The sequence below is a fragment of the Oncorhynchus tshawytscha genome, linkage group LG19, assembly GCF_018296145.1.
Source record: "Oncorhynchus tshawytscha isolate Ot180627B linkage group LG19, Otsh_v2.0, whole genome shotgun sequence".
Lineage (NCBI taxonomy): Eukaryota > Metazoa > Chordata > Actinopteri > Salmoniformes > Salmonidae > Oncorhynchus > Oncorhynchus tshawytscha.
In genome coordinates, this window is record NC_056447.1 from 50,925,320 (window position 1) to 50,936,858 (window position 11,539).

An 11,539-nucleotide genomic window follows, 5' to 3' on the forward strand; every position below is an offset into this window, starting at 1 on the left:
AGAGCCGGATTCCCAGCTAGAGCCACGGCTACCGACACCAGAGGGTTATTCAGGTGATCCTGACTATTGCAGAGCTTTTCTTACGAGATGTTCCATGCAATTCTCGTTGCAGCCACGGACCTTCAACCGTGAACAGTCTAAGGTAGCATTCGTACTCACACTGCTATCAGGCAAAGCGGCTCTTTGGGGAACGGCGGTGTGGGCGAACCAGGACCCATGCTGCACCTCTTTCCAGACACTCTCCGAGGAGATGAGAAGGGTCTTCGATCGGGCCGTGGCGGGTAGGGAGGCGGCCAGACTACTCGCTGACCTTCGCCAAGGAGACCGTTCAGTATCGGAATACTCCATCCAATTCCGCACTCTGGCCGCAGAGTGTCAGTGGAACGAGGAGGCGCAGTGGGACATGTTCCTGCATGGGCTGGAGGACCGGATCCAGAAGGAGATTTATGTTCTGGACCTTCCCAGGAATTTAAATGGACTAGTGGAACTAGCCTTGAGGGTCGACGCTCGTCTGAGTCGTATTGGCCGCCGAGCATGCCCTAACAGACCGTATAACGACACGGAGGGCTGGCATGCCAGCGGCGGGAACACGGCCAGTTCAGCCTCCGCTCACGAACCCATGCAGCTGGGGAGAGGCGGAGATCCCAAGGACTCTGTCTCTACTGTGGTAGAGCGGGCCACTTTATCCACTCCTGCCCGGTAAAAGATCAGGCCCGGTAGTAAGCATGAGGCTACTATCGGGTGGTGTCACCACAGAAAAGACCTCATCATCTACTCTCCTCCCGGTAAGACTAAGATGGGCCACCCACACGCACGACACCCAAGCCTTACTGGACTCAGGAGCAGAGGGTAATTTCATGGACTTCAAGCTCGCTCACAAACTCCAGATTCCTATCACCTCACTCTCGCACAAGATATCCGTCAACGCTCTCAATGGTCAAGAACTCCCCAACATTTCTCACACCACTGAACCTATCACACTCATCACTTCTGGCAATCACACTGAGACACTATCATTTCTACTCATGGACTCACCCCTTGCACCATTAGTTCTCGGCCACCCTTGGCTCACCCAACACAACCCCAGAGTTGACTGGGGTCATAACTCTATATCCATGTGGAGTAACAAGTGCCTTGAGTCCTGTTTGGTGTCTGCTTGTTCGTCTGTGTCTGATTCTGTGTTTCTAGAGGAGGCAGTGGATTTGTCTAACGTGCCCGTTGAATACCTCGACCTGAAGGAGGTGTTCAGTAAGTCCCGTGCTGCTTCTCTTCCTCCGCATCGTCCCTATGACTGTGCAATAGAATTATTGCCAGGTGAGTCTCCGCCTAAAGGCAAGTTATATTCACTCTCTGTTCCTGAGAGGGAGGCTATGGAGAGATACATCTCTGATTCTCTGGCATCTGGATTCATTCGTCCTTCCTCTTCTCCAGCGGGGGCGGGGTTCTTCTTTGTGGGGAAGAAGGACGGTTCTCTGCGTCCTTGCATTGATTACCGTGGGTTGAATAACATCACAGTGAAGAATACCTATCCCTTACCGTTGATGTCCTCAGCCTTTGAAAGGTTACAGGGAGCATCCGTGTTCACTAAGTTGGATTTACGGAATGCATATCATTTGGTTCGCATAAGGGGGGGGGACGAATGGAAGACTGCGTTTAACACCCCCAGAGGGCACTTAGAATATTTGGTCATGCCTTTTGGGCTATCCAACTCCCCAGTGGTTTTCCAGGCACTCGTCAATGACGTGCTGAGAGATATGATTGATCAGTTCATATATGTTTACCTGGATGACATACTGATTTTTTCTTCTTCTCTCCAGGAACACGTTCAGCATGTCAGACGAGTGCTTCAGAGGTTGTTGGAGAATGGACTTTTTGTCAAGGCGGAGAAATGCATTTTTCATGCACAATCCGTTCCATTCCTAGGTTACATCGTCTCGACTGAAGGTATTCGCATGGATCCTGACAAGGTTAAGGCTGTGGTGGATTGGCCAAGCCCAGATTCCCGTAAGGCCCTACAGAGGTTTCTGGGATTCGCCAATTTCTACCGGCGTTTCGTTCGCAACTTTAGCCAGATAGTCGCTCCTCTTACCGCCTTAACCTCCCCCAGAGTGACGTTCAGGTGGTCCGATACAGCCGAGGCTGCATTCGCCAAACTCAAGAGCCGCTTTGTTTCGGCTCCCATCCTCATAGCTCCCGATCCCTCGCGTCAGTTCGTGGTGGAGGTGGACGCTTCAGAGGTGGGGGTAGGTGCGGTACTTTCCCAACGTTCCTCTTCTGACGACAAGATGCACCCTTGCGCGTTCCTTTCCCATCGGTTATCACCTGCGGAACGCAACTACGACATTGGCAACAGAGAGTTGTTGGCAGTGAAGTTAGCACTGGAGGAGTGGCGCCATTGGTTAGAGGGTTCGGGGTACCTTTTATAGTTTGGACCGATCACAAAAATTTAGAATATATCAGAACCGCCAAGCGACTCAACTCCAGGCAGGCGCGGTGGGCACTCTTTTTCGGACGTTTTGACTTCTCTCTCTCGTATCGCCCGGGTTCCAAGAATGTCAAACCCGATTCCCTTTCTCGCATTTTTGACCATTCCGAACGCCCATCCACTCCCGAGTGCATCCTACCCGGGACCCTAGTGGTCTCCACACTCACATGGGAGGTTGAATCGAGGGTCAAAACGGCCTTAGAAGGGGTAACGCCTCCGCCCGGTTGCCCGCCTAATCGGTTGTTTGTGCCGGAGGGGTGTCGGTCCGATGTTATTCGGTGGGGGCATTGCTCCAACGTAGCGTGTCATCCAGGAGTCAGCCGCACTAGCTTTTTGGTTAAGCAACGCTTTTGGTGGCCACTGATGGCTCGTGACATTCACAGTTTTGTCTTGGCTTGCTCGGTTTGTGCCACTGGGAAGACTTCTAATCGACCCCCAGATGGGTTACTCCAACCGCTGTCGGTCCCTTCGAGACCCTGGTCCCACATCGCGCTAGATTTTGTTACCGCCCTCCCGCCCTCCCAGGGCAAGACGGTTGTTTTGACCGTGGTGGACCGGTTCTCGAAGGCGGCTCATTTTATTCCCTTGCCTAAATTACCATCTGCCAAGGAGACAGCGGTAACTGTCGTGGATCACGTCTTTCGCTTACATGGCCTGCCGATGGACGTAGTTTCTGACAGGGGGCCCCAATTTGTGTCCAAGTTTTGGCAAGAGTTTTGTAGGTTACTGGGAGCGTGTGTCAGCCTGTCTTCAGGGTTTCATCCCCAGAGCAACGGTCAAACGGAGAGGGCCAACCAAGATTTGGAGAGAGTGTTGCGATGTTTGGTTTCTAAGAATCCCTCTTCCTGGAGTCAACAACTCTCTATGGTTGAGTACGCTCACAATTCGTTGCCAGTGGCAGCCACGGGTCTCTCTCCGTTTGAGTGTAGTTTAGGTTACCAGCCACCTATCTTTCCCAGTACGGAGTCCGAGGTCACTGTTCCCTCCGCTCACGCTTTCATCCAGAGGTGCCGTCACGCATGGAGCAGAGCCCGTGAGACTCTTCTCCGGGTGGGGGCGCGCACCAAGGCTAAGGCCGATCGCCACCGGTCGAAGCCTCCGGTATACGTCGTTGGCCAAAGAGTGTGGCTTTCTACTAAGAACATTCCACTCCGATCCGTTTCGAACAAGCTTGCCCCCAAATTTATCGGCCCGTTCAAAGTCACCAGGATCATTAGTCCGGTGGCGGTCCGGCTCAAGCTTCCTCCGGCGTATAGGAGAATTCATCCTACCTTTCATGTGTCTAAAATAAAACCTGTGTTTCAGGCACGCATTAACCCGCCGGTCCCGGTTCCCCCGCCGCCACGACTTGTTGATGGGGAACCCACCTTTTCTGTCAATCGTATTTTGGACTCTAGAAGGAGGGGACGCGGATTCCAGTACCTGGTGGACTGGGAGGGTTACGGCCCGGAGGAGAGAAGTTGGGTACCTGCTAGGGACATTCTGGATCACTCCCTTATCGATGATTTCAATCGACAGGTAAATTCGCCTGGGAACGCCAAGAGGCATTCCTAGGGGGGTATTGTCACGGTTCATGAATCCACTGCCTCCCTCTCTCTCTTCTCTCTCTCTCTCTCTTCTCTCTCTCTCTCTCTCTCTCTCTCTCTCTCTCTCTCCCGTGTTTGTGTGGGCGTGGTTCCCAATCTCGGCCTGATTGTCTGTGCCAGCTGGAATCACTTATCTTCCCTTTATATGTTCTGTAACCAGTGTTTCTTGTTGTCAGATCGTTGTTACTTCTCTGAGGTTGTGTCGTGTGTCCGTGCTCATCTCTCACCGCCCTTGTGTGGATTATCTGCTGTGCTTCCTCCTACCCATCCGGACACACTCCCCTGGATTTCTCAGCACGCTATCATCGGAAGATGCGCCCTAGTCCCTGGGTCGGATTCCGTCTAAGTACAGTCTGTCTGTCCTGTTGCTGCTGTAAACTGTATTCATTAAACCATCGTTGCTTGCATCTTGCATCCGCCTCTGTATTGTCATTATAGTACCTCAGTCTATTATCAATAGCAGGGTTATAGTACCTCAGTCTATTTTCTTATTTTTATTTTATTTAACTTTTATTTAACCAGGTAGGCTAGTTGAGAACAAGTTCTCATTTACAACTGCAACCTGGCCAAAATAAAGCAACGCAGTGCGACACAAACAAAGTTACACATGGAATAAACAAACATAAAGTCAATAATACAATGGAGAAAGTCTATATACATTGTGTGCAAATGAGGTAGGATAAGGGGGGTGAGGCAATGAATAGGCCATAGTGGCAAAATTATTACAGTATGGCAAATTAAACACTGGTGTGATAGATGTGCAGAAGATGAGTCTGCAAGTAGTGGTACTGGGGTGCAAAATAAATAAAATAAATAACAATATGGTGATGAGGTAGTTGGATGGGCTATTTACAGATGGGCTATGTACAGGTGCAGTGATCTGTGAGCTGCTCTGACAGCTGGTGCTTAAAGCTAGTGAGGGAGATATGAGTCTCCAGCAGTTCATTCCAGGCATTGGCAGCAGAGAACTGGAAGGAAAGGCGGCCAAAGTAGGAATTGGCTTTGGGGGTGACCAGTGAAATATACCTGCTGGATGGAGCGCGTGCTGCGGGTGGGTGCTGTTATGGTGACCAGTGAGCTGAGACAAGGCGGGGCTTTACCTAGCAATGACTTATAGATGACCTGCAGCCAGTGGGTTTGGCGACGGACATGAAGCGAGGGCCAGCCAACGAGAGCATACAGGTTGCAGTGGTGGGTAGTGTATGGGACTTTGGTGACAAAACGGATGGCACTGTGATAGACTGCATCCAATTTGCTGAGTAGAGTGTTGGAGGCTATTTTGTAAATGACATCGCCAAAGTCAAGGATCGGTAGGATGGTCGTTGTGATTTTGAATTTGTGATTTTGATGGGTGAGTTACAAATGGAAAAACTGGTTGTACTGTATAAGGTAGGTTTAATATAAAATACTATGCCAACTCCTGCGGAATGAGAAACACACTTAACAGTCTCAAAACAAGGAAGCCATGTCTCAACGCAGCTATAACTACACCATTCTTGTCATTTTTAACAGGTCCACGTGGCTGTTGTCAGTTGTGAGCAACACATTTATCACTGTATTCAGTCTGAACCCCAGAATATGCAGGACGAGGACTGCATTACACAGGTGAAAAAAAGGTAGCAAAACCACCACAACACTTTGTGTTACTGAGTCAAGACGTTATCAAATCTGGAGAAGAACATGTGAAGGAAGCAGTACAGGGAACGTAAGGGGGGTTTATATAGGTAAGATGGAGAGTTTCAAAGTGTCCAAAGTTGAGGGACCATGGGGCTTAAAAGGTATAACTAAAGAGATATTTGGCCATGGAATAAACATAAAAGGCTTAAGAAATGTGACCTGTCCCCGAGGGTCCTCACAGTGTCCTACAGGAGCACCATCGAGAGCATACTGTCAGGCTGTATCGCTGGTTCCAATCCTGAGCGCCCTCACAGTGTTCTACAGGAGCACCATCGAGAGCATACTGTCAGGCTGTATCGCTGGTTCCAATCCCCGAGGGCCCTCACAGTGTTCTACAGGAGCACCATCGAGAGCCTACTGTCACGCTGTATCGCTGGTTCCAATCCCCGAGCCGACTAGGTGAAAAACTGTGCCCTTGAGGAAGGCAGTTAAACCTAATCGCTCCTGTAAATCGCTTTGGATAAGAGCGTCTGGTAAATGACTAAAATGTCAAATGTAAGATCATCAAGGACCTCAACCACCCGAGCCACGGCCTGTTCTCCCCGCTTCCATCACTTTGACGAGAGCAGTATAGGAGCATCATGGCAGAAACGGTCAGACTGGCCAATAGCTTCTTCCTCCACACCATCTGATAAATGGCCACCACTCGGCAGTTATCTGCTTTCCCTGCGCCTGTGACATTCTACCCCCACATTGCTGCTCGGGACATTTATCCTGCCCCCATCGCACAATGGGAGCGTGATGTGTGAAATGCTTGATAATGTATGAGATATCAAGAGAGAGGTATATTTTCTGGGTGATTTAAATATGGACTTACTTTCATCAAGCTCAAGAAAAAGCTTCAAACTGAAACCAGTGCCTCAGTCAACCTACCAGGGTAGTTATAAACAGCACAGGAATGAAATCATCAACATGTATTGATCACATCTTTACTAATGCTGCAGAAATGAGCTTGAAAGCAGTATCCAGATCCATTGGATGTAGTGATCACAATAGATTAGCCATATGTAGGAAAACCAAAGTTCCACAGGCTGGGCCTAATATAGTGTATAAGAGGTCAGGCTGGGCCTAATATAGTGTATAAGAGGTCAGGCTGGGCCTAATATAGTGTATAAGAGGTCATACAATATGTTTTGTAATGATTCTTACGTTGTTGATGTAAAGAATATTTGTTGGTCCATGGTGTGCAATGAGGAGCAAACAGATGTTGCACTTGACACATTTATGAAATTGCTTATCCCAGTTACTAATAAGCATGAACCCATTAAGACTGTAAAAACTGTTAAATCCCCATGGATTGATGAGAAATTGAAAAATGGTATGGTTGTGAGGGATGAGGCAAAAGAAATGGCAAATAAGTCTGGCTGCACAACCGATTGGCTAACGTACTGCAACTTGAGAAATCATGTGACTAAACTGAATAAAAAGAATAAGAAACTACACCATGAAACAAAGATAAATGACATAAAGAATGACAGTAAAAAGCTTTGGAGCACCTTCAATGAAATGTTGGGGAAAAAACAAGGTACAAATCTGTCATTCTGCCCCTGAACAGGCAGTTAACCCACTGTTCCTAGGCCGTCATTGAAAATAAGAATTTGTTCTTAACTGACTTGCCTAGTTAAATAAAGGTAAAAAAAAATGAAACCAAATTATGAAAGACAAGAATTGTCATTTTGAATTATGTGAAGTGAGTTAGGAAGAGGTGAAAAAATGATGGTCGTCTATCAACAATGACAAGCCACCGGGGGTCTGACAAATTGGTTGGAAATTTACTGAGGATAGTAGCGGACGATATTGCCACTCCTATTTGCCATATCTTCAATTTAAGCCTACTGGAAAGTGTATGTCCTCAGGCCTGGAGGGAATCAAAAGTCATTCCGCTAGCTAAGAATAGTAAAGCTCCCTTTACTGGGTCAAATAGTTGACCAATCGGCCTGTTACCAACCCTTAGTAAACCTCTGGGGAAAATGGTGTTTGACCAGACAATCCTATTTTACAGTAAACAAATGACAACAGAATTTCAGCACGCTTCTAGGGAAGGACATTCAACAAGCACAGCACAAATGACTGATGATTGGCTGAGAGAAATTGATGATAAAAAGATTGTGGGAGCTGTTTTGTTAGACTTCAGTACGGCTTTTGACATTATCGATCGTAGTCTGCTGGTGGAAAAACGTATGTGTTATGGCTTTACACCCCCTGCTATATTGTGGATAAAGAGTTACCTGTCTAACAGAACACAGAGGGTGTTCTTTAATGGAAGCCTCTCCAACATAATCCAGGTAGAATCAGGAATTCCACAGGGCAGCTGTCTAGGCCCCTTACTTTTTCAATCTTTAAAATTTACATGCCACTGGCTCTGAGTAAAGCCAGTGTGTCTATGTACGCGGATGATTCAACACTATACACGTCAGCTACTACAGCGACTGAAATGACTACAACACTTAACGGAGAGCTGCAGTTAGTTTCAGAATGGGTGGCTAGAAATAGGTTAGTCCTAAATATTTCTAAAATTAAAAAGCATTGTATTTCGGACAAATCATTCACTAAACCGTAAACCTCAACTAAATCTTGTAATAAATCATGTGGAAATTGAGGACGTTGAGGTGACTAATCTGCTTGGAGTAACCCTGAATTGTAAACTGTCATGGTCAAACATAATGATACAACAGTAGCTAAAATGGGGAGAAGTCTGTCCATAATAAAGCGCTGCTCTGCCTTCTTAACAGCCCTATCAACATGACAGGTCCTACAGGCCCTAGTTTTGTCGCACCTGGACTACTGTTCAGTCGTGTGGTCAGGTGCCACAAACAGGGACTGAGGAAAATTTCAATTGGCTCAGAACAGGGCTGCACGGCTGGCCCTTGGATGTACACAGCGAGCAAATATTAATAATATGCATGTCAATCTTGCCTGGCTCAAAGTGGACGAGAGATTGACTCAATCGCTACTTTTATTTATGAGAGGTATTGACATGTTGAAAACACAGCGCTGTCTGTTTAAACGACTAGCACATAGCTCAGACATGCATACCCCACAAGACGTGCCACCAGAGGGCTCTTCACAGTCCACAAGTCCAGAACAGACTATGGGAGGCGAACAGTACTACATAGCAGTAAAATTAGATTTAAACAACAGATAGAAATACACCTTATGGAACAGCGGGGAAGCAACACAAACGTAGACACATGCATCCAAAACACACGATAACATACGATTTTGTGTTGTAGATACAGTGCCTTGCGAAAGTATTCGGCCCCCTTGAACTTTGCGACCTTTTGCCACATTTCAGGCTTCAAACATAAAGATATAAAACTGTATTTTTTTGTGAAGAACCAACAACAAGTGGGACACAATCATGAAGTGGAACGACATTTATTGGATATTTCAAACTTTTTTAACAAATCAAAAACTGAAAAATTGGGCGTGCAAAATTATTCAGCCCCCTTAAGTTAATACTTTGTAGCGCCACCTTTTGCTGCGATTACAGCTGTAAGTCGCTTGGGGTATGTCTCTATCAGTTTAGCACATCGAGAGACTGAAATTTTTTCCCATTCCTCCTTGCAAAACAGCTCGAGCTCAGTGAGGTTGGATGGAGAGCATTTGTGAACAGCAGTTTTCAGTTCTTTCCACAGATTCTCGATTGGATTCAGGTCTGGACTTTGACTTGACCATTCTAACACCTGGATATGTTTATTTTTGAACCATTCCATTGTAGATTTTGCTTTATGTTTTGGATCATTGTCTTGTTGGAAGACAAATCTCCGTCCCAGTCTCAGGTCTTTTGCAGACTCCATCAGGTTTTCTTCCAGAATGGTCCTGTATTTGGCTCCATCCATCTTCCCATCAATTTTAACCATCTTCCCTGTCCCTGCTGAAGAAAAGCAGGCCCAAACCATGATGCTGCCACCACCATGTTTGACAGTGGGGATGGTGTGTTCAGGGTGATGAGATGTGTTGCTTTTACGCCAAACATAACGTTTTGCATTGTTGCCAAAAAGTTCAATTTTGGTTTCATCTGACCAGAGCACCTTCTTCCACATGTTTGGTGTGTCTCCCAGGTGGCTTGTGGCAAACTTTAAACAACACTTTTTATGGATATCTTTAAGAAATGGCTTTCTTCTTGCCACTCTTCCATAAAGGCCAGATTTGTGCAATATGCGACTGATTGTTGTCCTATGGACAGAGTCTCCCACCTCAGCTGTAGATCTCTGCAGTACATCCAGAGTGATCATGGGCCTCTTGGCTGCATCTCTGATCAGTCTTCTCCTTGTATGAGCTGAAAGTTTAGAGGGACGGCCAGGTCTTGGTAGATTTGCAGTGGTCTGATACTCCTTCCATTTCAATATTATCGCTTGCACAGTGCTCCTTGGGATGTTTAAAGCTTGGGAAATCTTTTTGTATCCAAATCCGGCTTTAAACTTCTTCACAACAGTATCTCGGACCTGCCTGGTGTGTTCCTTGTTCTTCATGATGCTCTCTGCGCTTTTAACGGACCTCTGAGACTATCACAGTGCAGGTGCATTTATACGGAGACTTGATTACACACAGGTGGATTGTATTTATCATCATTAGTCATTTAGGTCAACATTGGATCATTCAGAGATCCTCACTGAACTTCTGGAGAGAGTTTGCTGCACTGAAAGTAAAGGGGCTGAATAATTTTGCACGCCCAATTTTTCAGTTTTTGATTTGTTAATAAAGTTTGAAATATCCAATAAATGTCGTTCCACTTCATGATTGTGTCCCACTTGTTGTTGATTCTTCACAAAAAAATACAGTTTTATATCTGTATGTTTGAAGCCTGAAATGTGGCAAAAGGTCGCAAAGTTCAAGGGGACCGAATACTTTCGCAAGGCACTGTATGTGGTAGTGGAGTATGGGCCTGAGGGCACACACTCAGTGTGTTGGGAAATCTGTTATGAATGTATTGTACTGTTTTCACTGTACCCTGCAAGTACATCTGTGCATTTGACGAATACAATTGTCTATCTAATAAACAAAAAACACTATATGTTACGTTTGGTTTGGTATGAATTAATTTGTGGATGTCTGTCATTCATTTCGATATGAATTACAGTCACAGCCGGCTGTGACACCGCCTGGGGTCGGACCCGGGTCTGTAGTGACGCCTCAAGCACTGTGATGCAGTGCCTTTGACGGCCGTGTCACTCGGAAGGCACCAGATCTGTTGTTTTGAATATCAGCCTGATGTCAGATCTGTTGTTTTGAATATCAGCCTGATGTCAGATCTGTTGTTTTGAATATTAGCCTGATGTCAGAGCTGTTGTTTTGAATATCAGCCTGATGTCACATCTGTTGTTTTGAACATCAGCGTGATTTCAGATCTGTTGTTTTGAATATCAGCCTGATGTCACATCTTTTGTTTTGAACATCAGCCTGATGTCAGATCTGCTGTTTTGAATATCAGCCTGATGTCAGATCTGTTGTTTTGAATATCAGCCTGATGTCAGATCTGTTGTTTTGAATATCAGCCTGATGTCAGATCTGCTGTTTTTTTGTGTGTGTTTTTACCCCTTTTTTCGTGGTATCCAATTGGTAGTTACAGTCTTGTCCCATCATTTCAACTCCCATACGGACTTGGAAGAGGTGAAGGTCGAGAGCCATGCCCCCCCCCGAAACATGACCCTGGCAAGCCGCACTGCTTCTTGACAAACTGCTCACTTATCCCAGAAGCCAGACAGAGGCAACACAAACTGGCGACCAAAATCAGCTTGCAGGCGCCCGGCTCACTACACGGAGTCACTAGAGCGCGATGGGAGAAAGA